Source organism: Juglans microcarpa x Juglans regia, chromosome 7S, assembly GCF_004785595.1.
Source record: "Juglans microcarpa x Juglans regia isolate MS1-56 chromosome 7S, Jm3101_v1.0, whole genome shotgun sequence".
Taxonomy (NCBI): domain Eukaryota; kingdom Viridiplantae; phylum Streptophyta; class Magnoliopsida; order Fagales; family Juglandaceae; genus Juglans; species Juglans microcarpa x Juglans regia.
In genome coordinates this window covers 15456171-15481433 of record NC_054607.1, presented here as the reverse complement: position 1 = coordinate 15481433, position 25263 = coordinate 15456171, and the positions used below count along the sequence as shown (strand labels likewise).

General features: G+C 37.3%; 1 long non-coding RNA gene across 1 annotated transcript; it reads left to right on the top strand.

The window, feature by feature from the left end:
* Positions 1-10073: 10073 nt before the first annotated feature.
* Positions 10074-21620, top strand: LOC121241058. Its single transcript, XR_005935642.1, has 3 exons — positions 10074-10261; positions 13570-13575; positions 21611-21620. It is a non-coding gene; the product is annotated as an uncharacterized LOC121241058 (long non-coding RNA).
* Positions 21621-25263: the final 3643 nt, after the last annotated feature.

Here is a 25263-nt window from a genome sequence, read left to right as displayed (position 1 = left end):
GCAGCTCAGGAGAGAAGGAGGTTTCAATCTGATAAGATGAGGACTAAGAGGGAATTTTCAGTTGGAGATTGGGTGTATCTTAGGCTTATAGACTCACAGACAACATTCATTGGTTGTTAGGTGTAAATTCAAGCGTTCTCTAAGGTTTTGTGGACCATTTCAGATCACACATAGGATTCAGATTGCTTAAAGACTTGATCTTCCTTAGCATGATTCACTTCATCCTGTATTTCATGTTTCTTACTTAGAAAAGAAAGTGGGCCAGCATGTTTCACCTTTCTCCACACTACCATCAGTTGATCTGCGTTGACACTAGAGCATTAATGTATTTTACAGCATAGGAGCAAGAACATTCACAATGGGAAGTTTTAGTGCGGTGGAAGGGAGCTGGAGTGGATGATGCCACTTGGAAATCCTATTGGCAACTTCGTGATAAATTTTCTCACCTTGTGGGCAAGGTGCTTTGAAGGGGAGGGGTAGGTAACGGGCTGAGATGGGAGCTAGAATGGATGTGAATGGCAGATGAGTGGAAAGCTAATGTGGAAAGGAATTGTAGAGGATGGCAGTTTAGTTAGTTGGGGATTTGATGATACGGTTTTCATTAAATAGTGTTGTCATTTTGTGTCGTTTTGCATGTAAGTCAGAGGTAATAAGTGGAACGGTGCTGCTTGATAGGAAATAAATACAGGATTGTAATTAGGAAGTGACGTTGTTTTTGGTGTGATGTGTTGAATTGTTGTAATTGTATACAGAACATTGTCGTTTTAATACACCTCGAGCTAGGAAGGAAGCCAACTCTAGAATTCATACAACTCAATTCCTTCTCTTCTTCTCTCTTTCTATATATATCTTGCTCTTCTTGGAAGGTGACTAACTTGAAACAGTCATTACCAAAAGGATCCATTACAAATAGTAGTGAAATAATTTGTGAGGGCTGCTAGAGCCACACAAGAATTCCACAAAGAATCCCATAAGTTGAGATGGCACAATGCCATGTCATCTAAGTTATTATTTTTTATTTTCATTTTTTCTATTTTTGTTTTTACCTCTGCATTCCACCCCGCCTCAACTCCCCCTCCCCCTCCCTGTCCCAACCCCTCAAACCCAAGCCCACCTAGCTTCACCGCTAGTTCCTGTCGACAGAGTCGACACCAATGTCGCTACCAACCCACTTTCGCAGTGCCTGTTATTTTATTGATACATACCTATTATTCTCCATCTCTTCGTTGCCTCTCTCTCTCTCTCTCTCTCTCTCTTGCTCCCCCAATTCCACCACTCCTAATTCTCAGACCCATCTGATATATTTGCCTCTGAGCTCATCACCAGGCCGTCCTAAAATGTTTGTCTTTTTCTTTCCCAGATTTTTATTTTTTGATTTGTTTTGTTTTTTATTAAAAAGAAAATAATTCTTGGAGGGTGGGTGAATTTGCTTTAGATCCCAAGATTTGTGGATTGCGAGAAATTTCTAACTTCAAACTAGCTTCGAGAATGGTGGCTCCACAATCAGTAATACCTTCGATATTATTGATTGGGGACCCATGAAAGGGAAAAAAAAAAAAAAAAAGACCGCTTGGCAAAACTTATTTAAATGTCTTCTAGCTTATTTGTCTTAGTTACCCACACTTTTCTGGATAACCAAATAGCGGATCAAAGAATCTAGAAAACATCAACCTTTAGACCTTTCTAAATTACTGAGAAATACAAATTAATATGGAACCTAGCAGCGGCGGTGGTGCGAGATGGTATAGCTTCGATGGGGTTGGGGGTTTGGGAATGCAGGGAGATGCGGGGGCACTCTGGGCTCTGTTGGGAGTAGAGGAGAGACGTGGGGCTGGGGGAGAAATTGAAAAAACAAATACGTGGCACTACCACGTCTGTTTGTGAAATCCTTTGTAGAATTTATTTGTGTCTTTAGTAATTTTCATAATTTGTAAATTGTAGTCAACTAGACTGAAAATATCTTAGAACAGTTTAGTTCCCAAACAGGACCTACTTAATTTTCAAAACTCAAGTGAGCAAAACTAAAATGAGCTCAACTAGCTAGCTAAGTTGACTTTGCCCACTGGCCAAAACAAGAACAAAAGAAAAAAGTGGAAAATCTCGAAGTTCTTATTTTTCTTCTCTCGTTTACTTACTTAGGATTTTGGCATCCGATCTTCCAGAACATAGCATAGGCCCACTGATCCAGACCACAGAGCATCTTGAGCGCCTCTTGGAGCAAGAACCCCATAGCTTCGGAGCTCGGAATCACATGGGTCAATAAGCTATTTGGATTGAACAATCACCCACACAGGCACGACATAGAGTTGAGAGCGATACAGAGAGACAGATAAGCATAGGTGGAAAAAGTCACCGCCGGTGGTGTAATATCCGAGTCCTACTACGTAAGTCCTTACGTCATTTTACTAATTCTTAAAGTTAAATATTTTATGATAAATATTTTTTATTACTTCCAATTATTTTATTTTAAAATGAGTATGTTTTATTTTAAAATATAATTTATTAAAATAAATCAAGAGTATTATTTTTAAGACTTTAAAATATTTCTCTTAAATCTTTTAATTTTATTTATTATGAAAATGGCCCAAACTCTTTTTGAACTCCCCACATTTGATCTCCACCATTCGTTCCCTTACTTATGAGACAAGTTTAATTTAAATTCATTGACTTTTCTTCCCCTCGAAACCAAAGCTTCCTCAAGAAGCCAAGTAAATCTCCTTTACCCGTAGCTTCCTCCATAAGCCAAGTGAATTCCTTTCCTTCTCCTACACGACAGCGTCCAAGGCAAGGCAAGTAATTTCCTCTCCTCATTTCCCTACACCGTCGGTTCTAAGGCACACAAAAGAGCAAAATTTCCTCAAGTCTCCTTCCTTCACATGAGAGACTCTCGGTTTCCTCTAGCCGTGCAATACCTCTCTTCTCTTCAAGCCGATCTCTTCCACTTCCCAAGCTTAGGATCCCCACCGAAATCTTCAAGGAAAATCGACCTTGTAAGTGAGTTTTATGGCTCTAATCTCTAGTTTGAAATCTTAGATTTATGGGTTTAGCCTAGGGTTTGTTTTTAAAAAAATTTCTATTGTATTCCAACCTTGGATCATTCGGATTCCCTTCCTGTAACACCCCGTTCCCGAAAAGACATTTTAGAATTTTCGAGGAGCCAGTGTGCTACTACTAAACTTGAACTTAAAACTTTTTTTCTTTTTAACAATGCACCAGATGCGAAAAATTTCCATAAAATAATAAACTTCAATAAATACTGAAAATCCAAAATAAGGTCTGCGGAAGCACTTATGAAAAATAAGGAAGTCTCATGTGCTTATCAAAATAATTTATTTGAAACTTAGAACCATAAAAATAATCATAACATAATCTGTCTAGGCCTCTGTCTCGCCTCCCTGGGTCAAGTTCTGTCCTGCAGTCTCGTCTTCATAAATGTCATCACCTGGGGTGGTTTAAAAACATAAAAACAAACTAAAATGAGTCGAATACTCAATAAGCAACACATCATACAGTAAACATAATAAACATAAGGTTTCTTAAAAAGCGTGCATATTCATAAATACATTCATAAATAACATGACATAAACATTAACTTATCTTTCACTTGTCATAGGCCGTTACCCACTGTTGACCCTTGTGAGTTAGGGTTAGCGAATCTAAATAGATTCCGATTCCGCCCGTGGCCGCGGGTTGTGGAATCCATACATAAGGAAGACAATACTGGGTGCACTACCAGCATGCACGACCTGGCAATGCAATATGCCCATAACATAGGTACCGTTTCATATCATAACATAGGCCGTTACATATTTTATCAAATCATACTTGCATACTTGACATTTCATAGATTTCAAAAGAAATCACATACATATCATATCATAGATTTCAAACGAAATCGCATTCTTTCTCAAATGTCATGATACATGTGTCATCGCATAAAATCATGATTTTTCATAAATATTTTACGAAATAACTCTCTCATAAAATCATGCATTTCCTAAATAATTTTATGAATAATCTTTCACATAAAAATCATGACTTCTTCATAATTTTATCATATTTTGGGTACGTAAAAAGGGGCTTCCAATAAAGGCATACATGCATAATATCTTTTATAAAAAGACAAACAGCTCACTGTACATACGCATAAGGATATGATCATGCTACTTACCTCATAGTGCTAATCCAATAATTTCCGGGCGCGACTGATTTCCTATAAGATAGACACGTAGCTTACGTAAATTTCTACTTAAAGACATACCTCTTAATTAAACTAGAAATTCCAACTTAATCTATATTTTTCATTAACTTTGGTCTTTCAAACTCTAAAATCACATTGACTCTATAATATTGACATCAATTCTGTATATCTAGAGTTTATATGTCCCACTTAAAATACAACTCTATCACCATGATACAAATCTAATTAACCTCAAGCCCAGCCCACAGCTTAGTCAAATCCAATTTAAAAAAATACAAGTCCATTTAAACATTATTATAATCTGAAATAGTTGCATATTCTAGCCCATAAAGATATTACCACATGAGCCCAAACAAAAGAATTATAAGCCCATCCCACCCTTATACGGGCCTAAGGCCCACGGCCCAACAGGAACTAAGGTTCTTTCTAGAACCCGAAATCTTGGCACATCCGAAAACAAGAAAAAAAACAACAGCGTTTGAGAGAGAGAGAGAGAGATGGGTCTGCGATGGAGGAGCTCACCGAGGGAGGAGCTGCACGGCACGGCGGCTGGAACCAAAGCGGCGCAACTGGGTTCCTTTGGGCTGGTTAGTGCGATGCCGAGAGAGAGGATGAGTGAGAGAGAACGGAGAGAGATTTTTCACACCACACAACGTGCATGGGGGCTTCGGGTGGTGGCGTTGGGCGTCACTGGGCAGTGGAGGCTAGACCTCCGGCGATATCTGTTGCTGCTGACGGTGGCGCCGCGACCCACCAGTGGCAGAACATGGCTCTCGGTTTGGGGAAGGATGCTCTGTTTCGATGGGCTAAAACAGAGGAGCTTCAGCTTCCGCTTTCCACGGAAGATGATGATGGTGGCTACTGAGTTTGGGCTGCTTTCGAGGGTGGAGAGGAAGAGCTATGGTTGCTGCGTGATTGTAGTTGTGCGGTGGTCTCGTGTTTGCTCTACGGTGAGTGTTGGTTGTGTTTGGAGGATGAACGCTAAGTGGTGAACCGGGGGGTCGCCGTGCTGCGGGACTGAACGTGGGGTTGGTTTCGGTTCTGAAAACCCTAGGATATATCAAAGGCAGTGTGTGTAAGGCTGTGTGTGAGTGTATAAATAAACACAGTGTCGTGCAAGCGGAGGAAACAGATGGAGCCGTGCATGCATTTTATTGATACGTGATTGAAGACTCACGGTGGAGGGCATTGCGGCTTGTATTCTTTGGTGAGTGAAACGTGTATATGTATATATGTTTGAGAACCTAAAGAAAACCCTAGATAAAAATAAAGGAAGAGACGTGCATGTGCATGTGCATGTGCATGTGGGTGGATTAGGTTTGGTGCGTGTTTCAAATTCAAAGAAGAAAAAATCCGGTAGAGAGGAGTTGTATTATGAAGAGAATTCATGGGTTTGAGGGAAAATAATAATAATAATGGAGATTTAACTCTAGGTTTATAAAAAAATCATCTGATAATTTGCTTTAACTCATAAAAAATTTTATCTGTAATTTTATTTCTAAATAAAAGATCGGGCCGTTACACTTCCTTTTCCTCGTCTACTGCGTATTTCCGTGGCTTGAAAGTGGACTAAACCAGGTAATAATCCTCCCGTGAAATTTTCTTGTGATTTGGGGGTTTTCAAATTTCTGTGTTAGCCGAGTAACTGTGATAGTTTCTAGACCAGTTTCTCGTTGCTTTCTTTAGTAGTTGTTCTAGAGGGGTGGTAACCGAAATTCCTGTTTTATGGGCAGATCGAGTGTTTTGAGATGGTTTTACCGCGTGTCTTTTATCATTGAGATGGCATATTTTCTGGTTTAAGTTTGTTAGTCACAAGTGATGACTATTTTTATCTATTGTGTATATGTGTACATGAAGAAACCATATGTGTGTGTGCCCTGTTTTGGAGTGTTCCAGCCGTGTGTTGCAAGGGAAATTTGTAATCCTTTTCTTGTGTTTTCTTGAGTTAAGCCATGTTTTTAACTATGCTTTTATGTGTTAAATTAATGAAGTTAGGGTTTATAAATTTAAACATACATTCCTCAAGTTTATGGCCTAAGCAAGCCACTAAGAATTTCTAGATTGAATTAGTAAGCTTACTTTAGGAATTTTTAATTTGTCAAGAGTTGTATCTTTTTATCTATGCCATGTTTTCAGAAAATATGAGGTTTTTCTTATATTTCCTACCACTCTTGTATTACTTAATTGTATGGTTGAGATTTGGCTAAGTGAGAGGTGTTTAAGACCATGAATATACTAGAACTTGCTAGCTGCCCATGCATTGCAAAATTCTGAAATATATTCTGTTTTGGGAGCCTAAGTCAGCCCATTCCATCTCTTGCTCAACTTCACCCTTTTTTTTAATCAATGATGAATTTTAGTATGGAAAGCCCTTGAAGAATAAGTGTAAAAAACCAACCCTCTTGTGGGCGTTGGCCTTTTATTAGATTTACTTCCATATGAGGTTACAAAGCTGTCAAAGTGTCCTTTGCTGACATTTTTAGATTTTGTAGCACTTCCTTGTTCCTTACCATGCTTAAATAAAATCCTACCATACTATACATTTTAACTTATGATTTCTACCTGCCCCTTGTATAGAAAATAGTAGCTTTTAAAGAGGGGCAGCAAGTGAGTTACGTATTTTCATGAGTTTCCTTAAATATTGAAATGAGGATATTAAGGTTGACTTAGTGCCATGTATGTAGCTAAGGGGTTAAGGAAAACGCTTTAAATCCAATGTGAAATTTAAGTGAGCGCATAAAAGTGTCGGATAGTAAGGCTTAATGTGAAATGAATTTTAATACGTTCATTTCATTTCATTGAATATGAGTTTATTTTCAAGATTCAAGGAACCTACTTTTAAAGCATCGAGGTAAGTAGCTATGACCATACTTCTTACACCAAGTTCTCTTTATGAAAGAATGTCTCTCTCTTTGATTGCAAATATTCTTATAAAGAAAAGAGTAAATGAATATAGTATGTACAAGCCCTTTCTTGATAGCCCCTGTTAAGCATCCTATCGATTATAATTGTGTATATGTGTATAAGGTAATGCATGCACGTAGGTTCTAAGTCATGAGGTTTCCATACATGCTCTCTCAATAAAGTTATTGATTATTCCTATATGTAGTATAGCATGAAAATGTATCTTTTTCATAAAAATGCATGTCCATCGAAGTAAGAAATATGATGAAAATGTTTTGATTGCAAATGAAAGGTAATTAATGTCTCATGCCTTATACTTCAAGTGATGCTTTAAACGAGTTTTAAAATGTCCCTATGAACTGATGCAATAAATGACGCGAAGGACCATTTTAAGATGTCCCTATGAACTAACGTTTTATGGATGCTATAAAAAAATGATGTTTAAGCTCATGCTTTAAAAATGATGTTTCTTCATGAATGCACTGTTAAATGAAAAGATGATGTTAAGTTCATGCTTTTAATTGACGTTTTCCATGAATGAATTGTAAATGTAATGGACTGAAAGGAGTGACATGAATGAATGAATGCTTAATGTATGAAAATACGTAACGACCATATAAATAAATGAAAAGGGTACCAAAGGAATGGGCAGATTGCAATGACGGGTAAGTAGTACTAATAGTGCACCCAGTGCTGCCCCTGACTGAAAAGGGATTCTCAACCTGTGGCTACGGGCGGAATCCAGGTCCAAAAGAAGACTGTTAATCCCAACACACGGGGCGTAATAGTGTGTACCGACCAAAGAAAGTGAAACGTAAAGTAAAGTTATTTCTAAGAAATGTTTATGCATGAAAGCAATTAAATGTTTATGCATGAAAGCAATGAAATGTTTATGCATGAAAGTATGGCTTATTCCTTAAACTGTGGTGGAAAGCATTGTCAAGAGTTAGCAAAAATGTTTGTGTATGCATATTTTCAAAAGAAAAGAATAGATGCCTAGTACAATCACTTCATGGTGTACTACTTACTGAGTATTCGACTCATTTTGTTTTAAATGTTTTAAACGTCCAGGTAATGACGAAAAGGCTGGGGAGCAAGGCATTACTGCAGAGGGAGAGGCAGACGATTAGGATCTTCCCTAACTAGAACACTTATGTTACAAAGGATGGGTTATGCTTATGTATAGACATTTTACATTGGGATGGACTCTGAGAGTCTCTTATGGATGAATGTTCGAATAGAATGTCCATCAAGTGTTCCCTTTATTAAACGAAAAATTTAGAGTACACGTGTCATGTCCATGCCGATCGCATGTTATTAGAAAAAAAAAAGAAAGAAAAGAAAATGAAAGGAAAGAAAAGGACAGGCATGTAAGTCGCGATCCCGCCCTTCATAGGGCGGGGTTGTGACAGGTGGAGACCAATTATTTGTTGGCGCCTTACGCCTAACTCCCGTAGTAAGATCCCCTCCCTGCTTGCTTCGTCTGAAAACCTCTACTCTTCTTCCTCTTCGGATCCAAGTTACCAAAGACCATTCTTCGGTACGCCATTCAGAGTCAGAAAGTTTTTGAGAGAAAGCGCGAGAGCTCTAGAGAGAGAGAGAGAGAGAGAGTGAGAGAGAGAGCTTCTACACTATGCCACAAGCTTCGAGCTTGCAGATGCCCATCATTTGTAGCATTTGAGCTTGAAATGAAGTAATTTTAAAAAAGAAAGAAAATAATCATAAGGTACAAATATATAAATGAAAACAGTGCACAGACGTGAGAGAGAGAGAGAGAGTTGGATATTTGAGTATGGCGGTCGGTGTCACAATTGATGGTAGAGGTGGGGAGGGTTGGTGAGGGTAACTTTTTAGGTTCAGGATGCAGTTGATTACTGCCCCTCTCTCTTTCTCTCTCTCAATCTTTATATTTTTGGCCTTAAATTATCGCATAATTTATTTTTTTGGACTTAAATTATCGCATAATTGAAAGTGTAAATTAAAATTTATAAATATAACTATAATTTAGTTTTTAAATTTGTTAGAGAATAGTGAGCCCCACATTGCTTAAGTAAGGCTGTGTTTGGATGTTAAGCTGAATTGAATTGAGTTGAGTTCTCTATGAATAATAGTGAGTTGAGATGGTTGAGTGAGTTTTGTGGGGCTCACTTAAGTTGAGTTTAGGTGTGTTTGGATGTTAAGATGGGTTTAGATATATTTATGTGAAGTTGTAAAATAATTGGGTCCCACCAAATAATACTGTTCACATGTCAGATATGTCTCCCATGCAGTCAACGATAAATGGAAAAATGCATAGTTGCATTTAGGGCTATGCAAAAAAGTACGTAACCCGGTCCGTCCATGAGACTCGATCTGACCCGATCCGAAAAAAGCCTTTTGAAATAGTTTGTGGGTCGAACCTGCTGAAACCGACTACACGTTTTCACAATTGATCTCAAACCCTAGCTGTCATCCCTCCCAATTTTTCTCTGTCGTCATAAACACTTGTAGTTGATTTAAAGCACAAGTTGGAGCATGTTATACAGATTGTTGATCCATTGTTCAACCACAAGGAAAATCCTCAGTTTTATGCTGATTTGGAAAAACAAAAAGAACAAAACAAAGCCTTTCACCACTGGAAAAAACCAAACCTTACAAACTATATGAATGAATGAACAATTAAATTGAAGAAGAAAAGCAGAGCTTGCTTGCATCAACTGTGAAGAGCTCGGTCCAAGCACAATCCAGGAATCCCCATAAAACCCATATCGGATGCTCTGCAAAAAATGTCCATTTCATCAAGGGTCCGATGAAAACCAACATGAAAGTGACGAACGCAGCACTTGAATGGAGAACCCAAATTGATATTAAGGGGCTCTTGTGGCCACCACTGTCATCGTCACCCACGAGTGCCACGGCTAGAGCCAGCAGGATCCACGCAGAAATTTCGTTGAACACAACTGCAGCCATGGCAAGCTCTCCCACTCTGTTATAGTTTCGTTTCGACTTCCTCTATTAGTTCTTCTCACTCTCGCTTTCTCTCTATGTTCGTGTCTCTATACCTCTTTCACTTAGTGGTTAAAACTAATCAATGCCCACATCAATATCGATCTCTTGAGAATAAAGGTGTTATTACTCATCAAACTCGGGTCAGGTCGGGTCATGCCGGCCTGTTTTGTCTTTGGCATCGATTTGGGTCGGGTCGATCCTAAACACTAATCGGATTAGTCGGGTTGCAGGCCTAGTTGCACTTGGGTTTTCCTTGCGCTATTCATGCAACCATAATGTAAAACCTCGCGCCAAGTGATCCTATTTTTATGGACTTCATTCTTGACAAGTGACAACCCAACAGGATTATCATTTCAATGCATTTTTTTTCTAATGCTGGCGCTATTCAGGTATAGTTGTTAGGGATGGGTTACATCGGTGTTACAGTTATTTTACTCAGCTCAGCTTAGTGCTTTTACCGATGAAATTCTCTTTTTGGATGTTAGAAGTGGTTCAATGTGAACCAAACTCAGCTCAGTTGAGTGCATCCCAACAACCAAACGAGGCCTAAGACTATTGTATTGTCTTGGCCTCCTATATGAAGGTTGGCCTAAGATTTGTCTGAACAAAAATTTGAAAATTCGATACCAAATCCAACTCCGCTCTGACTGTTATGCTGAAAATATTTTTAAGTATACAAAATCATACCAAGTAGTAAAGTGTTTTAAAGAAAACGGATGTCGAACCCACAGAGATTAATTTTGTTATTGAGTACTGAAATTTACTAAATTAATGACTATTTGGAAAATCAAAAAAATGGAAAGATTCTACTATCTAAATTAAAATGAATTAATTAACAAAAATAAATTTAAGAATAAAAGAGCATAAAATCTAAGATTGTAAATATAATAGGAATAGATCTAAAACGTTTGATTTCACCTAGAAAAATACACACAATATATTCTTCTTTGTTATAAAATTCCAATTACCTCAAGTTGATGATAAAAATCTCTTAACTATTCAATATCTTCCCTCGAATAATATTAAAACTATCTTCGACTAATAACCCATCATATCTCTATGTGAATTTAACTAATTGAAAACTCATAGATTTTTCTTGAAAATCACATTAATCGCGATAAAGTATCTCTACGTTTGCTTAACCAATGGTGCTTAATCCTAAAGGTCTTAATCACAAATCACCTCTCGATTTTATTGAGAGATTCAATAGATCGAACAATAATTAGTTAGAAAATTGCAAGCATTAAAAATAAGGAATAAACACTCAATCATGGAAATATTGAAAATAAAATAACTTAAAATATAAATTATGTGTTCAAGGCTAGACTACATCAAAGCTCTAGAATGTAAAATTAGTTCATAATGAAACTAAAAATAAAAACAATAAAACTAGTGTTTTTCGTTGGAGTCGATTGATGAAGCATGCAGCTTTTGCCTCTGCTTTCTAGATCTGCCTCCTTGAAAGAAACTTAAAGAATAAAAACTAAACTAAGAAACTGGACTTTGGACTATTGGACTCTAAAACTCAGACTCTCCTTCTTCTATACATCCCACAAGCCAGGATTAAATAAATGTCAAAATTCAAATCTGGAAACAAGATAAATGCAGCTACAATCTAGCCTAAAGATCTGGAAAATAGTTTATAAAGATAAATGTTAACATAAAACAAAAGTATCCCAAGAATAAATGAATTATTTAAAATGGAAAATTCAGTAATAAACGACTTGATTTGCAGAGTTCGGGATGATTTGGTGGTTAGCATATTAATTACGGAACTTGGAAGGGTCTCATCAGATAGATGCCGTGTGCGCTGAATATAATTGGTCTCCTCGCTCAATGGCCAAGATGTAAGCTTCTTGATGGAAATGAAAGATTCCTCTTGCCAACCTACCGAGCGGTAAAGCTGCTCACCTTTGCTAGTTGTTGCCCATGATGTCGTTTAGGTTGATCTTTTAACTTAGTCTTTTAGACTGGTCGACCAATCTAACCGCTCGGAGCCTTGTCGCCAAGTATTCTTGCCTAAATCACATCGGCTCTCTTCAGATCTCATCCCCTCTCGTCGGTTTGGATCCGTAGTCTCTTCTTTTGTACCAAAATGCTCTCCTTTTACACTAAATCTTCTAATTTCTTCAAATTGAAGAAAATAGAGAAAAATATATAGAAATAAAATAAAATCAATAGGATTGAAGGAAAACTGATATTTTTCATAAATAAAAAAGTAATAAGAATCACACTTATCATCGACTCCGACAAAACAGAGTCAGAGTCGGATTTCTTTTTTAAGTTTCACACAAAGTTGGAGTAAGAGGTGTCCCTGGACTGACTCCAACTTTGCCCTTTGACTCCGACTTTGATATCGTAAATATGTTATAAAAATATATATTTATCTATATATTTATCATATATACTAGTATAGTTATATAACTAGAACTTATATAGCTAAATTCAATAATATACTAGTATGTGCTAGTTATTATAAAATAATATAATTACACTATAATATACTTTTGTCCATCTATGAATTGGCCTCAGGTCAAAGGGTTAACATAGATAAAACCTCAATCTGCTTTAGTAAAAATACAAGAGCAGATGTGAAAGATATTTTGATCAGAATTGCGTGGGTTAGAGCTATTGGATCTTATGAAAAGTACCTAGGCCTTCTTGCAATGATAGGAAGATCTCGAGTTGCCTCCTTCAATGGTATTATGAATAAAGTAAGAGCAAGGCTTTCAAACTGGAAAATGAAATATCTCTTTTAAGCGGGAAAATAAATTCTAATCAAATCTGTCATTCAAGCAATACCTACATATATAGTATAGGGTTTTCAAAATCCCTATAAGCATCTTGTATGAAATACATAGGGTTATGCTTGCTTATTGGTGGGGACAGAAATCAAATGTGAGGAGGATTCAGTGGGTTCCAAAGCATCAACTGGGGAGAAGTAAGGCTGTGGGGGGTTTGGGATTTAATCTGGCCATGTTGGTCAAGCAAGCATTGAAGCTAGTGCAAAATCCTTCCTCTTTGGCAGCTCAAGTCTTGGCTTCAAAGCATTATAACTCAAGCAATTTCTTGAATGCAAAATTGGGTAGAAATCCTTCTTATTTATGGAGGTCCCTTGCTAGCAAGACCTGTTCTTATGAAAGGTCTCTATTGGAGGGTAGGAAATGGAAGGATATCAAAATCTGGTCTAATAGGTGGCTACCTCAAACTCCTAATTTTCAGGTCCAAAGCAAGTATTCTATCATACCTGTAGATGCTCCAGTTTCAGATCTTATTGATGAATCAACATGTCAATGGAACTACTAGCTTGTGAGACAAATTTTCTACCAAGAAGAAGTTGAGATGATCTTGAGGATACCAGTTAGCTAATGTGGAAGTGGAGATAAACAAATCTGGTTTTATACTAGGAATGGGATTTTTCTGTCAAATCTGCTTATCATAGGTAAGTTGAGTTTGAGGAAAGTAAGAAATGTCAGTGTTCTGTTCATAACTCTAATCGAGATAAATGGAGAATTTGTGGTCCCTTAAGCTGCCAATGCTGAGAAAGTTTTTTTGTGCAAGGCATGTTATGAAGGTTTACCAACCAAGCTCAATCTTTATAGGAAAAAGGTCGTTGACAATCCAATGTGCCCAATCTGTGATCTATTTGAGGTAACAACTGAGCATGCTTTATGTCCCTGTGTTGCTGTTAGAGAGGGCTATTTTTATAGCTTAAAAAGGTTACAAAAAGCAAAAATTGCAAACCAGACTTTTAAGGAATTGCTGTTTAATCTGTTTGATATATTTGAAGAAGATGAGTTCTTACATATTGTTGTGGTGATGTGGAAGCTGTGGAAAAGAAGGAATGCAGTGATTTTTGATAACCTATTCTCTTCTCCTTTAGTACTTTTTAATCAAGCTAGCCAAAGATTTTCCGAAATACACACCATTTATCAATTTCAATAGATTAGGATTTCTATTCCTACTATATATTCATCTTGTTGGATGCCTCCACCTCAAGGTATTGTCAAGATTAATTGGGATGCATCGGTTGATAAACATATTTTTTTTGGCTAGTTGTGGCAAGGGATAGTGAGGCTCATGTTTTCTCATGTTTTGGCTACTATGAGGATGAAACAAAATTTGTTACCTAATCCTCATCTAGCAGAATCTTATGCTGTTTTTTATGCCTCAAAGTTTGCTTTCGAGCTTGGTTTCCAACAGATTATATTAGAAAGTGATGCTCTAAATGTTGTGGAGGGTATTAAAAATGGTGCTCAAGGATGAGACAGTTCCAGTATGCTCATATATGATGCTAGATCTCTCTTGGCTCAACTTCAACAATGGATAGTTGCTCATATTCAAAGAGGTTTTAATTCAGTTGCTCATGCTTAGGCAAGAAGTGCATTAAGCATTACTGATTCAATGTTTGATATAAAGGAAGTTCCTAAATGTATTGCTCATTTATTGTAAGCATGTTTGGAAATTAATAAAATTAAAATGTTCTTAAAAAAAAAAAGTTAGACACTAGTATTTAAATAAGTCTAGTATAATAAATTAATAACACATATACTAATTTACTAAAGTATAATAACATGGAATTAGATACTAGAAAGTCTTGTATATAATTAAGTTAGAAATAAGTTAGGCATTAGTATAATAACATGTAATACTAATATATAATAACACTATACTATAAGTCTTGTATAGAAATAAACTAGACATTAGTATAGAAATAACTAATAAGTCTAGTATAATAAATTACTTACACAATACAAATTTACTAAAGTATAATAACATGTAATTAAACACCAAAATAAGTATAATGTAGAAATAAGTTATAAATAAGTTAGTCACTAGTATAATATAATAACATGTAATGCTATAGTATAAGTCTAGTATAAAAATAAGTTAAATATTATTGTAGAATTAAATTAGCAATGAATGATTTAATTTAGTTTTTAATTTTTTCAAAAAATTAAAATTTGAAAGTTCACAAAAAATTCTTTTCTAAAACGGCTAAATATGAAGCTAAAAAAAGAAGAAACCCAAAGCTGAAAGTCCGAATTCGACTCCGCTCCAACAAGTTGGATCGGAGCATACACAAGTTGGAGTCAGAATTGGAGTTCAGATTTGAACTCTAACAAAGTCAGAGTCGGATTCTCCTAAGTCGGATTTAGGAGAATCCGACTCTGACTAAGTCGGTGCTCACCCCTAGTCTAGGAGGCTAAAGCAATGCAATGAAGTGAATACAACTTTAACAAATTGTAGATAAATATATACAATTTCTTTATATAAATATTTGTATTTATATTTATGACACATGTCACTGCCATGTAATTTCCTTTTATTTTAAAAAAGAAAAAAAAAAAACATGGACAAAAGCATAGAAACATTAGCTGTATCTTCGCCTTCAACATTTCGATACACCATTTCTTCCATTTCCTACACTCATTTCTCCTCACCTTCAACATTTTGGTACACCAACAACTGGAGCAAACATTTATGTACACCAACCATTCGGTGGTGAATCATTAATAGCAAACATTTTGTTAAACAAGGCATTCGGTACTCAACTATTTTCAGCTCTCTATATCTTTCCTATACTTGTAGGAGCCATGCTCAGAAATATGTGTTTGTTTGTTGAGGACTTGACCATCGATGAGTCTTGTTTTGTTGCGAAGAACTGAGAAGGATCATGACGTTTTTAAAGCTTCTAGATCTATACTGTTTAAGACTGGGAACCACATGAACGTTCAATCAAATCGCGGTGATGCCCATGCCTTCAAGCTTGATACACTCACTTCTCAAGCCTAATGTCAAGGGTGTAGATGGAAAAGCCACTGCATTGCTATTGAGTGTGCGCTGTAAGATCTTGAATGTGATAAATGTTGTAGAACACTAATCACACACTTTTGAGGGAAGAGCGATATACGAGTAATGATATGTACGAGCCCTAAATGCATAAATTTTGTGCAAGACTTTCGTAAAATGTGGGTCCCACTAAAAAGAAGGAATTTTTTTATACTTTTTCATGGTGGAGTGCACTTTTTTACAAAGGGCATACATAGGGTTTGTATATTGGGGCTTGGACAAATAATTTCTCCTCCTATCGAAACAGGACACAGACGCAACGGAACTGATGCAAATCTTAAAGTGTGCCTATGGAACTGACGTGGTCCCCTATCAAAAGGGGATCTAACTGGATGGGAAGGATGAGTAGATTGTCAAGAACTCGGGGTGGGGGGGGGGGGTTAAACAGGGAGAAGAACATTCATGCTAAAAGGCTTATAGAATTCATAACAAACTAAATTTTAAGATTTATTATAAGATAAATTGCATAGAAATTAAATTTTCACATTAAAAATATTTATTATTTATTATCTTTTCATACTAAAATTGACAATCGAAAGGAAAAAAATTACTTGAGAAGTATAATATTAAAACTATTATTTATTATCTTTTTAAGCATTACCCAACGAGGAACGACAACCACCCCCAGATCCACTCATTTAGGCCAATGCAACAAGAGCCTATTGGCAATGCCGTTGTAAGAATGCCAAAGGCATAAAACTCCAAATCAAATCGCTAATCCTAAACACAGTATCACTGTTAGAATACGACTCCAAAGTTCAGCTAGAGTTTCAAGTGATAAGCCAGGATCAATCTGTGTAGCTGAAAAACGACTAGGACCTTGAGAGCTGTTGGTACCTAGAATCCGCTCACTCGAAACATCAGGATCATCTTACTCATCTGCTCACATCTACCATTTCTAAGAAGAAGGAATACTTGAGTATGAGGAAGATTATATACTGGAGTTAAGGGAATTAGAGGAGGAGCGAATAAATATGTATTATGACCCACTTGTAGAAGAACAATTGTACCTTTCTCAAGATGAAGTGTCTGAAGATGACAAGATTGAGTCACCCCTAGCCGACTCCTCAACTAATGCAGATCCTTAGCCTCTCTGGTAAGTTTTAACCTTTTATGCATATATATATATATAAGTATGTATTAATGCCATACTCTTCGATTTCTAGAACGAAATCTTCTTTCAAGAGGGAGGAGGTAACACCCCACCAAATCATGCAAAGGCACCAAGAAGACATTGGGATTTTTGGCAATAGTGACTAACGAATTGGGATAAGTGGTTATGATGGACTTTTGGAGATCTTTTTGAGTATTTAGAGATAAGATTTAGCCAAATGACCTCCATTACTTAAGATATGATCTCTGGGAAATTCTTGGATTAATGGGCAGTGAGATGAACCTATAGGATACAATGGATCTTAGAAGGATATGGGGAGGACTCAAACTTAGTTAAATGAGACATGTGATGCCAGCACATGTCATGCCCATATGAGACATGTGAAAACCGTGCAACCTACACAAAAAATATACTTAGCACCATCGGATACCCTTCAATGCATACCATTGGTCAAATTTCTACAACAAACACAACCCCCCTCAAGAATCAAATCTAGAAAGTCAAACGTAGTGTAGGGACAAGAGCTGCACCTTCTTACATATACACAAGAGGAATAGTGCACCTAAAAACCAGTTGAACACTATCATGAGCTTAACTAAGGTCTTGCAATGATAATTAAGAGTTGATATTTGAAGAAAAACCACATGCCATGCTAAGTTTAAGTTGATATCTTGGATTGATCATCAAATATGTTTCGGTTTCTATTAAGTTGAAGTTCATCACGTAAGATTGTGGTTAAGATTCTCAAAGCATGTTTAGTATCATCTAGATGCATGTTCTTAGCATGATTAGCAAAAGGAATATATGATTCTTTAAGATTCTTAGTGTTCATATGCAAAGTATAAGCCATAAACCTTATAACTAGTCTCGGTTTCTAAAGATAATGGTTATGTTATATGATGATGATATGATGATAAAGGATACAAATCTAAGGTAATCATGCTAAGAACACTATCATCTATTTTGATGATTGATTGAGTGATAGATTTTGGCTGTAGGCTTAAATCACATATAGTGATATGCATGCCACGGGTTGAGTAGATTTCTCACAGTTGGAGTATGATTCATGAAATTCTAAAGCTTCAAACTGATCTAGAATATGGAATATAAGAAGTTTGTGAATTGTGATGAAGTTTTGGGGATCAAAATGCAAATAATGAAAGTTTGGGGTTATATATGCAATTTTGGGTAATGTGTGGACAAATGTGCAAATATGGGTTTTGTACAGCAAACTTTGTAATTTCTAATTTCAAGTATATATCTTGTTTCATCCACATGACCCTTGGAATCCGAAAAGTTTGTATGTTGGCCTCCAACTTACTCTTGGATAATGTTTATATGGCAAAGTGTAAACGCCACATTCATGTTATACATGTTATTTTTATTTTGAAATGCCTTATGATACATGATGAGCATTTGGTCACTTACATGGCATGTGTTGATTTTGCATGAACATGTACTATTGAGCATGATACATGGAAATATGTCATTTTTTCATGAAACATATTACATGTTACAAGATGCACACGTCATGAAATATGTTTTGTCATAAGCATAGCATGAAAAAAAAATTTTAACGACCTAAGGCTAGGATGGGGGAATATCCTAGTGAAACTCATCTGTCCACTCTAGAGTGACTAAAAATGGAGTGATAACCCCTGGGTTGACGAAGAACAATTAACCAGTTTTGACTGGTTCCTCTTTAAAAAATTCCAGGGCGAAGTCAAGTTATGGTATTTAATGTCGGTTGGTGCATATGCTATAAAAAGTTATGATCATTGCATTGAAAGTTATATCTATGCAGCTCTAATGACGTGGTCTTGACTCTCAACCAAAATGGGGTTGCGGTCATCGACAGGCACTCAGGTGCAAATGAGGAGTTGTGATGATACCATATGTTAAGGATGATTCTAAGTAAAGAAAGGAGTTGATTTGAGAGGATAAAAAACGTTCTCTGTAAGAAAACGTGCATCAAAGTTCTCTAAAAGATGTTGAAGAATATGGATGAGAGACAAATATGGTTTTTCTGCATGTTATGCATTCATCTCATGTTTATTATTTGTCATGTTTATATTATTTATGTGTATATTGGTTGTTAACTTACTAAAACTTCAAGGAATCTCACTATGATGTCCCAACTTGGAATGATAGAAGCTGTGATAGGACTAGAAAATGGTAATAAGTTCCAACCCTTGGTTGAGGATAATTGAGGAGGAACTAGACCTTGACCATAAATTGGAGTTAATCGTGATGTTCCTGGAAATGGTCTTGGAAATGATCCGCGAGATGCTTTGAAATGTTTTATTTTTTAAACTTCTTGATCAACTAAGTATGTAATAAGGAGATATAGAAAGTTTTTGTAATAAGGAGATATAGAAAGTTTTTTCCTGCTACTTTTGACGCAAGTACTCTATGGCTGCTGCTGCTAACAACGGAGGTCGACGTCTCTTCGTGGATCTCGTATCGGTGGTTCCTCAGCCTCTTCCAGAATGTCTGTGGCGCACCATCTGCCGAAAACCAAGGATGGCAAAATTTTTTTCCAGTTTTCTAAGGAGGAAATCCAATGATCTGCCGAGCCTTTTCGGAACTCGATTGTTTTGAAGTTTCTGAGGAACCGACCATCCTTGGATGCCATTAGGGCCTTCATTCAAAAGCAATGGAATCTTGATGGCATTCCAGTCGTTTCTAACATGAGGCATCCTCGGAATGTATTTATCAGAATGGTTTCAGAAGAAGACTGCATGAAGGCTCTGGCTCGTGAAGTTAATGATGTAGACGGGATTCCTTACCGTCCATTTCACTGGACTCCAAACTTTAAAGAAGAAGAAGAACCCTCGATTGTACCGGTGTGGATTGTTCTTCCAAGTTTGCCTCCTAACTATTATCATGAGTCCTTTCTTAAAATTCTTACAGCCCCTATTGGTAGATTTATTAGAAGTGATAACTCTACTCGTTGTGTTACTCGAACCGATGGTGCTCGTATTTGTGTGGAAATGGATGCTACAAAGAAACCTTTACCTTATTTTTGGATTGGGATGCCTGGTCTGGGAACTAGCCGAAAGCAAGAAATTATATATGAAACTCTGCTTGCATTCTGTTCTAAGTGTAAAATACAGGGGCACAATTTAAAGACTTGCCGTGCTGGGAAAAAGAGTGTAGGAAGTAATGTGTGGGTTCGACAACAAGAACTGATTGTGGAAGAGCCGACGGAAAAGATTACTACCCCAGTTGTTGAGGATACATAAGTTGAAACAAACAAAGGTACTGAAGAGAATCGGGTGTTAGGTGATCCCATTCTTTTGGTTGAGGAGTTGGAACTGGAAAAGGATCAAGAGGAAAATCTTGAGATTGCGGATCTTACGGAAGAAATGAAGTAAGTTTTGAAGGAAAAATGGATTGCTCGAACCACTTAATGGAAACAGAGTTGGAAACGGACATGAGGGAGGGGGAAGTAGTTCCTAGTTCTGCAGAAAGGGAGGTTAATAATGTTCATGAGGAAGAGGTACGCTTGGAAGATGGTTCGATGTCTGATCCGGAACCTGAGAAAAATGCGGAAGTATTTTTGCAGAAGAAGGAATATCATTCAGATGCAGAAGATGAAGTTGTAAAGAGAAAATATCAAAAGCGGCAGTTTGAGAAAATCAGGAGCTCCAGGCGGGTGATCACTAGAACACAAAAGTTTACTCAATGACTGGTTCAATATTAGTCTGGAATATAAGAGGTTTAGGTACTTCTAAGAGACGTTTACAAAAACTGCTGTCTAAACATAAGCCAAAGATGGTAGTGTTGCTGGAACCTTTTCAGAGTGTGGATAAAATCCAGAGTTTCATGCGGATATTGCAGTTTGATAAGGTGATAACAAATGAGAATGATGGTGGAAAAATCTGGGTGTTTTGGAAAAATGAAGTGGATGTGCAGGTGGTCCGCAGGAGTTCGCAGTACGTGTCTTTACGTATTAGCGAAGGAGATTTTCATTTCTTGGGAAATTTTATTTATGCTAAGTGTAATAGGTATGAGAGACAGATGATTTGGGAGGAGCTGAGTTCGGATAGAATGGATGTTGAGCCTTGCTTGTTTGCTGGGGACTTCAACATAATTCGGTCGGATGTGGAAAGGTGTGGTGGGCATCCACGGAATAGAGTTGCAATGGATGAGTTTAATAGATGGATTCATCAGGGCGGGTTGATGGATATGAATTCACAAGGAGGTAAGTTTACATGGTGCAATGGTCAGCAGGGATTATCTAGAGCTTGGGCAAAGTTGGATCGAGTGTTACTTGATGCAAATTTCCTGACTTTATTCCCGAATGCTCATTGTTCGTATCTTCCAAGGACAACGTCGGATCATTGTCCTATGTTTATAGAATTTTTAATTGATCCTTTCTCTTATGGCCCCCCTCCATTTCGATTTCAGCAAATGTGGGTTGAACACCTGGATTTTATGAATTTTGTTCAAAATGTGTGGTTTGAATCTGTCACAGGTTCGGGGCTTTTTAAATTAGCTAGCAAACTTAAAAAGCTTCAGGTGGCGTTACGTGAATGGAACAAGAGGGTGTTTGGGAGAACTAATAATCATATTGCTATTCTTGAAGATAAGGTTGAGAGTCTTGAACATTTGTTGCAGAGAGATTGGGATAATGATATTGAATGGGAGCTAGTGAGGTGTTCTAATGAGTTGTATTCTTGGAGGCGAAGGGAGGATATAAGACTGGCGCAGATGGCTAAAATCAAATGGAGAATGGATGGTGATAGGAACACAAAAATTTTTCATGTGTGGTTATCTAATAAAAGGCATAGGAAAATTCATAAGTTGAGAACTTCGAATGGATGGAGTTTAATTCTCCGGAAGAAATTCATCTTGGTGCTGTTGATTATTTTTCTGAGTTTCTTCAGAGATCTAATCCGGCAAGGGAGGTGCCTGATTTAACTAGATTGATATCGTCGGTTATTAATGAAGAGGATTGTGTCCGGCTTTGTGGGATCCCTTCGTTGGTTGAAGTGAAAGAGGCCCTATCATCTATTCCTATTAATAGTTCCCCCGGCCCAGATGGTTTTGGCGCGGGTTTTTTTATGAGTTGCTGGGAGGTGGTTAAAGTTGAGGTCTTAGAAGCTATTTCAGAATTTTTTCTATCCAAACGCCTTCGGGGTTTGATAAATTTTGGCCAATAAGCCTTTGTTCAGTCTTCTATAAAATTTGTTCGAAAATTATTGTGAATCGTATGACAGGTCTTCTTCCCAAAATGATTTCTCTAGAGCAAGGAGCGTTTATACCTGGGCGGAGTATTTTTGAGAATATCAGTCTTACCCAGGAAATGGTTCACTCATTGAAGAGGACGACACACGGTGGTAATCTAATGATTAAAGTTGATATGGCTAAAGCATATGATCGAATGGAGTGGAACTTTTTGATTGAGGTATTGAGGTGTTTTGGCTTTCCTTCTTCTTTTTGTGAACTTATTCGTGCTTGTATTTCGAATGTGTGGTATTCTGTGATGCTTAATGGAACGACGAAAGGTTTCTTTCAAGGGAGGCGGGGTTTGCGCCAAGGGGATCCCCTTTCGCCTTATCTCTTTATTATCCTTCAAGAAGTGCTTTCTAGACTTTTGAAACAAAGCTTTGTTGGAAAAAAGATTGGAAAATTTTCCCAATCAAGAGGGACTCCTCATATTTCTCACCTTATGTACGCTGATGATATTGTTATTTTCTGAATGGAGGAAAGAAATCGGTGAAGGAACTGTTGTTGGTTTTTGAAAAGTATGAAAATTGGTCAGGTCAGCAACTTAGTAAAGAAAAGACGGCCATATTTTATTCTCCAAAAATTTTGTTAGTAAGAAAGAGAGCTCTTAAAAGGCTAAAGGGTTCTCTAAAGGCTTGTTTCCTTTTAAATATCTTGGGGTTCCGATTGTATTGGGGCGTCTTAAGCATGAGCATCTAGATGAGATGATTAACAAAGTCTGGAACAAAATCAGTGGTTGAAAAATGAAATTATTATCAGCGGGTGGCCGTTTAATTTTACTTCACCATGTGCTGTCTAGTATGGCTTTACATATATTTGCAGTATTGCAGGTTCCCCAATCTATTATTAAAGAACTAAACCGAATGTTGAGCACATTTTTTTGGGGAGAGATTAATGGTAAAAGGAAAAAAAAAGTGGGTGGCATGGGAGAGTATTTGTAAGCCAATAGACGAGGGTGGTCTTGGTTTGCAGAATTTGGGAGATATACAAAAAGCTTTGCACATGAGGTTTGCATGGAATCTTTTGGAAGGAGAATCCCTGTGGGCTAGTTTCTTTAAAGGAAAATATGTAGGATCTTCGATTTGGTGTCTTATTGATATGAGAAAAGGAACGAGGTTTTGGAAAATGATTGTCAAAAGTATTCCGAGTGTTCTTAATAATGCTAAGTGGAGAGTTAGAGATGGTAATATTTTATTTTGGTATGACAAATGGAGAGATGGGGGTCCTCTAATTGATGAGTTCCAGATAGTGGGTAATCTGATGTTGAAAGTTAAAGAGTGTAAGTTGTCCAATAGTTGGGATGTGGAGTTTTTGAGTACGTTGGTTGGTTAGGATAATGTGGAGGATATTGTTGAGGCTTCGGCTGGGTGTAAGGGAGGCTCTGATGTCTTGATCTGGATGAAGAATGACAGTTGGAATTTTTCTACTAAATCCGCTTGGGATTACATTAGAGTACAAGGATCTAGTATGGAGTGGCATCCTTGGGTGTGGCATAAGTTACTTCCACTTAAAATTTCGGTTTTAATGTGGAAAGTGTGGAACATGGCCTTAAGTGTAGATGATCGTCTTCGGCGCATTGGGATCCAGATAGTTTCTCGTTGAGATTGTTGTGATGAAGGTAATTATGAAGATCAAAACCATGTGTTACTTACAGGTGAGTTCGCATCGGCAATATGGCATTTTTATGGATCTATTTTTGGTATTTCTATTGGTCTTACTTGGAGGGAGACGGTGCAAATTTGGTTTTGACGAGCATCTTCTAATTCTCAGCTGGGAATAATAGTGGGGCTTCTACCTTCTATTATTATTTGACATCTTTGGTGTAGACGATGTACTGCACGTATGGAGGGAAGGTTTCAGTCTATTTTTTCGGTTCGGCTTTCTATTAGTAGATGGATGGGATTAGTAGTTCGAGATATGAAAAAGGTTAGCAAATGTTCTACACATGAATCTCAGGTGTTACAGTCATTGAATATTCCAGTATTGGTTCCTGATAGGAAGTATTTAAAGATAGTGGCTTGGCAAAAGCCAGCTCAAGGGTGGTTTAAATTGAATACAGATGGGAGTAGTCTTGGTAATCCAGGTTCTTCAGGGGTGGGCGGTATCATTAGGAACGATTGAGGTCTTATGGTTTATGCTTTTAATTCTTATATTGGAGTCGGAACCAGCAATAGAGCGGAGTTGTTAGTTGTTCTTCAGGGACTCAAAGCCCGTAAGGAACTGAGGATTAATTTTGTGGAAATTGAATTAGATTCTCAAGTGGTGATTTCGTGGTGGAATAGGAGAAGGTGTGGTGTGTGGTACTTGGAAGATTTTTGGGAAGATACGTTGGCTCTTATGGATTCTATGGTGTGCGTAGTTTGTCATGTTTATAGAGAAGGAAATAAAGCTGCGGATTGGTTGGCCCGGAGTGGTGCGTCGGGTCTTAATTCTGAGTGGAGATTTTTTAGGGAGGTGCCTAGGGTGCTTCGTGGTTTCATCCATTTGGATACCCTGGGTTTGCCTTCATTGCGTTGCTGTTAGCGTCATGTTCATGCAGTATTTTAGGTTGGTTTGGTAAGTGTTTATGTCGTTATATTTTTTGGGTTAACATTGTTGGTTTTTGGTGGTTTTTTTTTACAGGATTGGTTTTTGCTTGGTTGTCCTTTTTAGTAAGTCTTTAATTTTATGTTTTTTTGGTAATTTTGACACCTGGGAGCGGAATTTTTTGTAATACTAGGTGTCGGTCTATAACCACGGTATTCCTCCGCCAAAAGTGAGGGCTATTAATAATAAAAAGAAAGGAGATATATTTTCTATGAGGGCTGCTAGAGATATAAAGAGATCCCACACACTGATATGACACACTGCTAGCATGCCACGTCTCCATTCTTCTTTCTTTTTTTCTTCCCTCTCTCTCTCTCTCTTTCTCCCCCTATCCATGTGCCTCTCTCCTCCTCCCCCTTTTCCTCTCTCTTTCTCCCTCCCG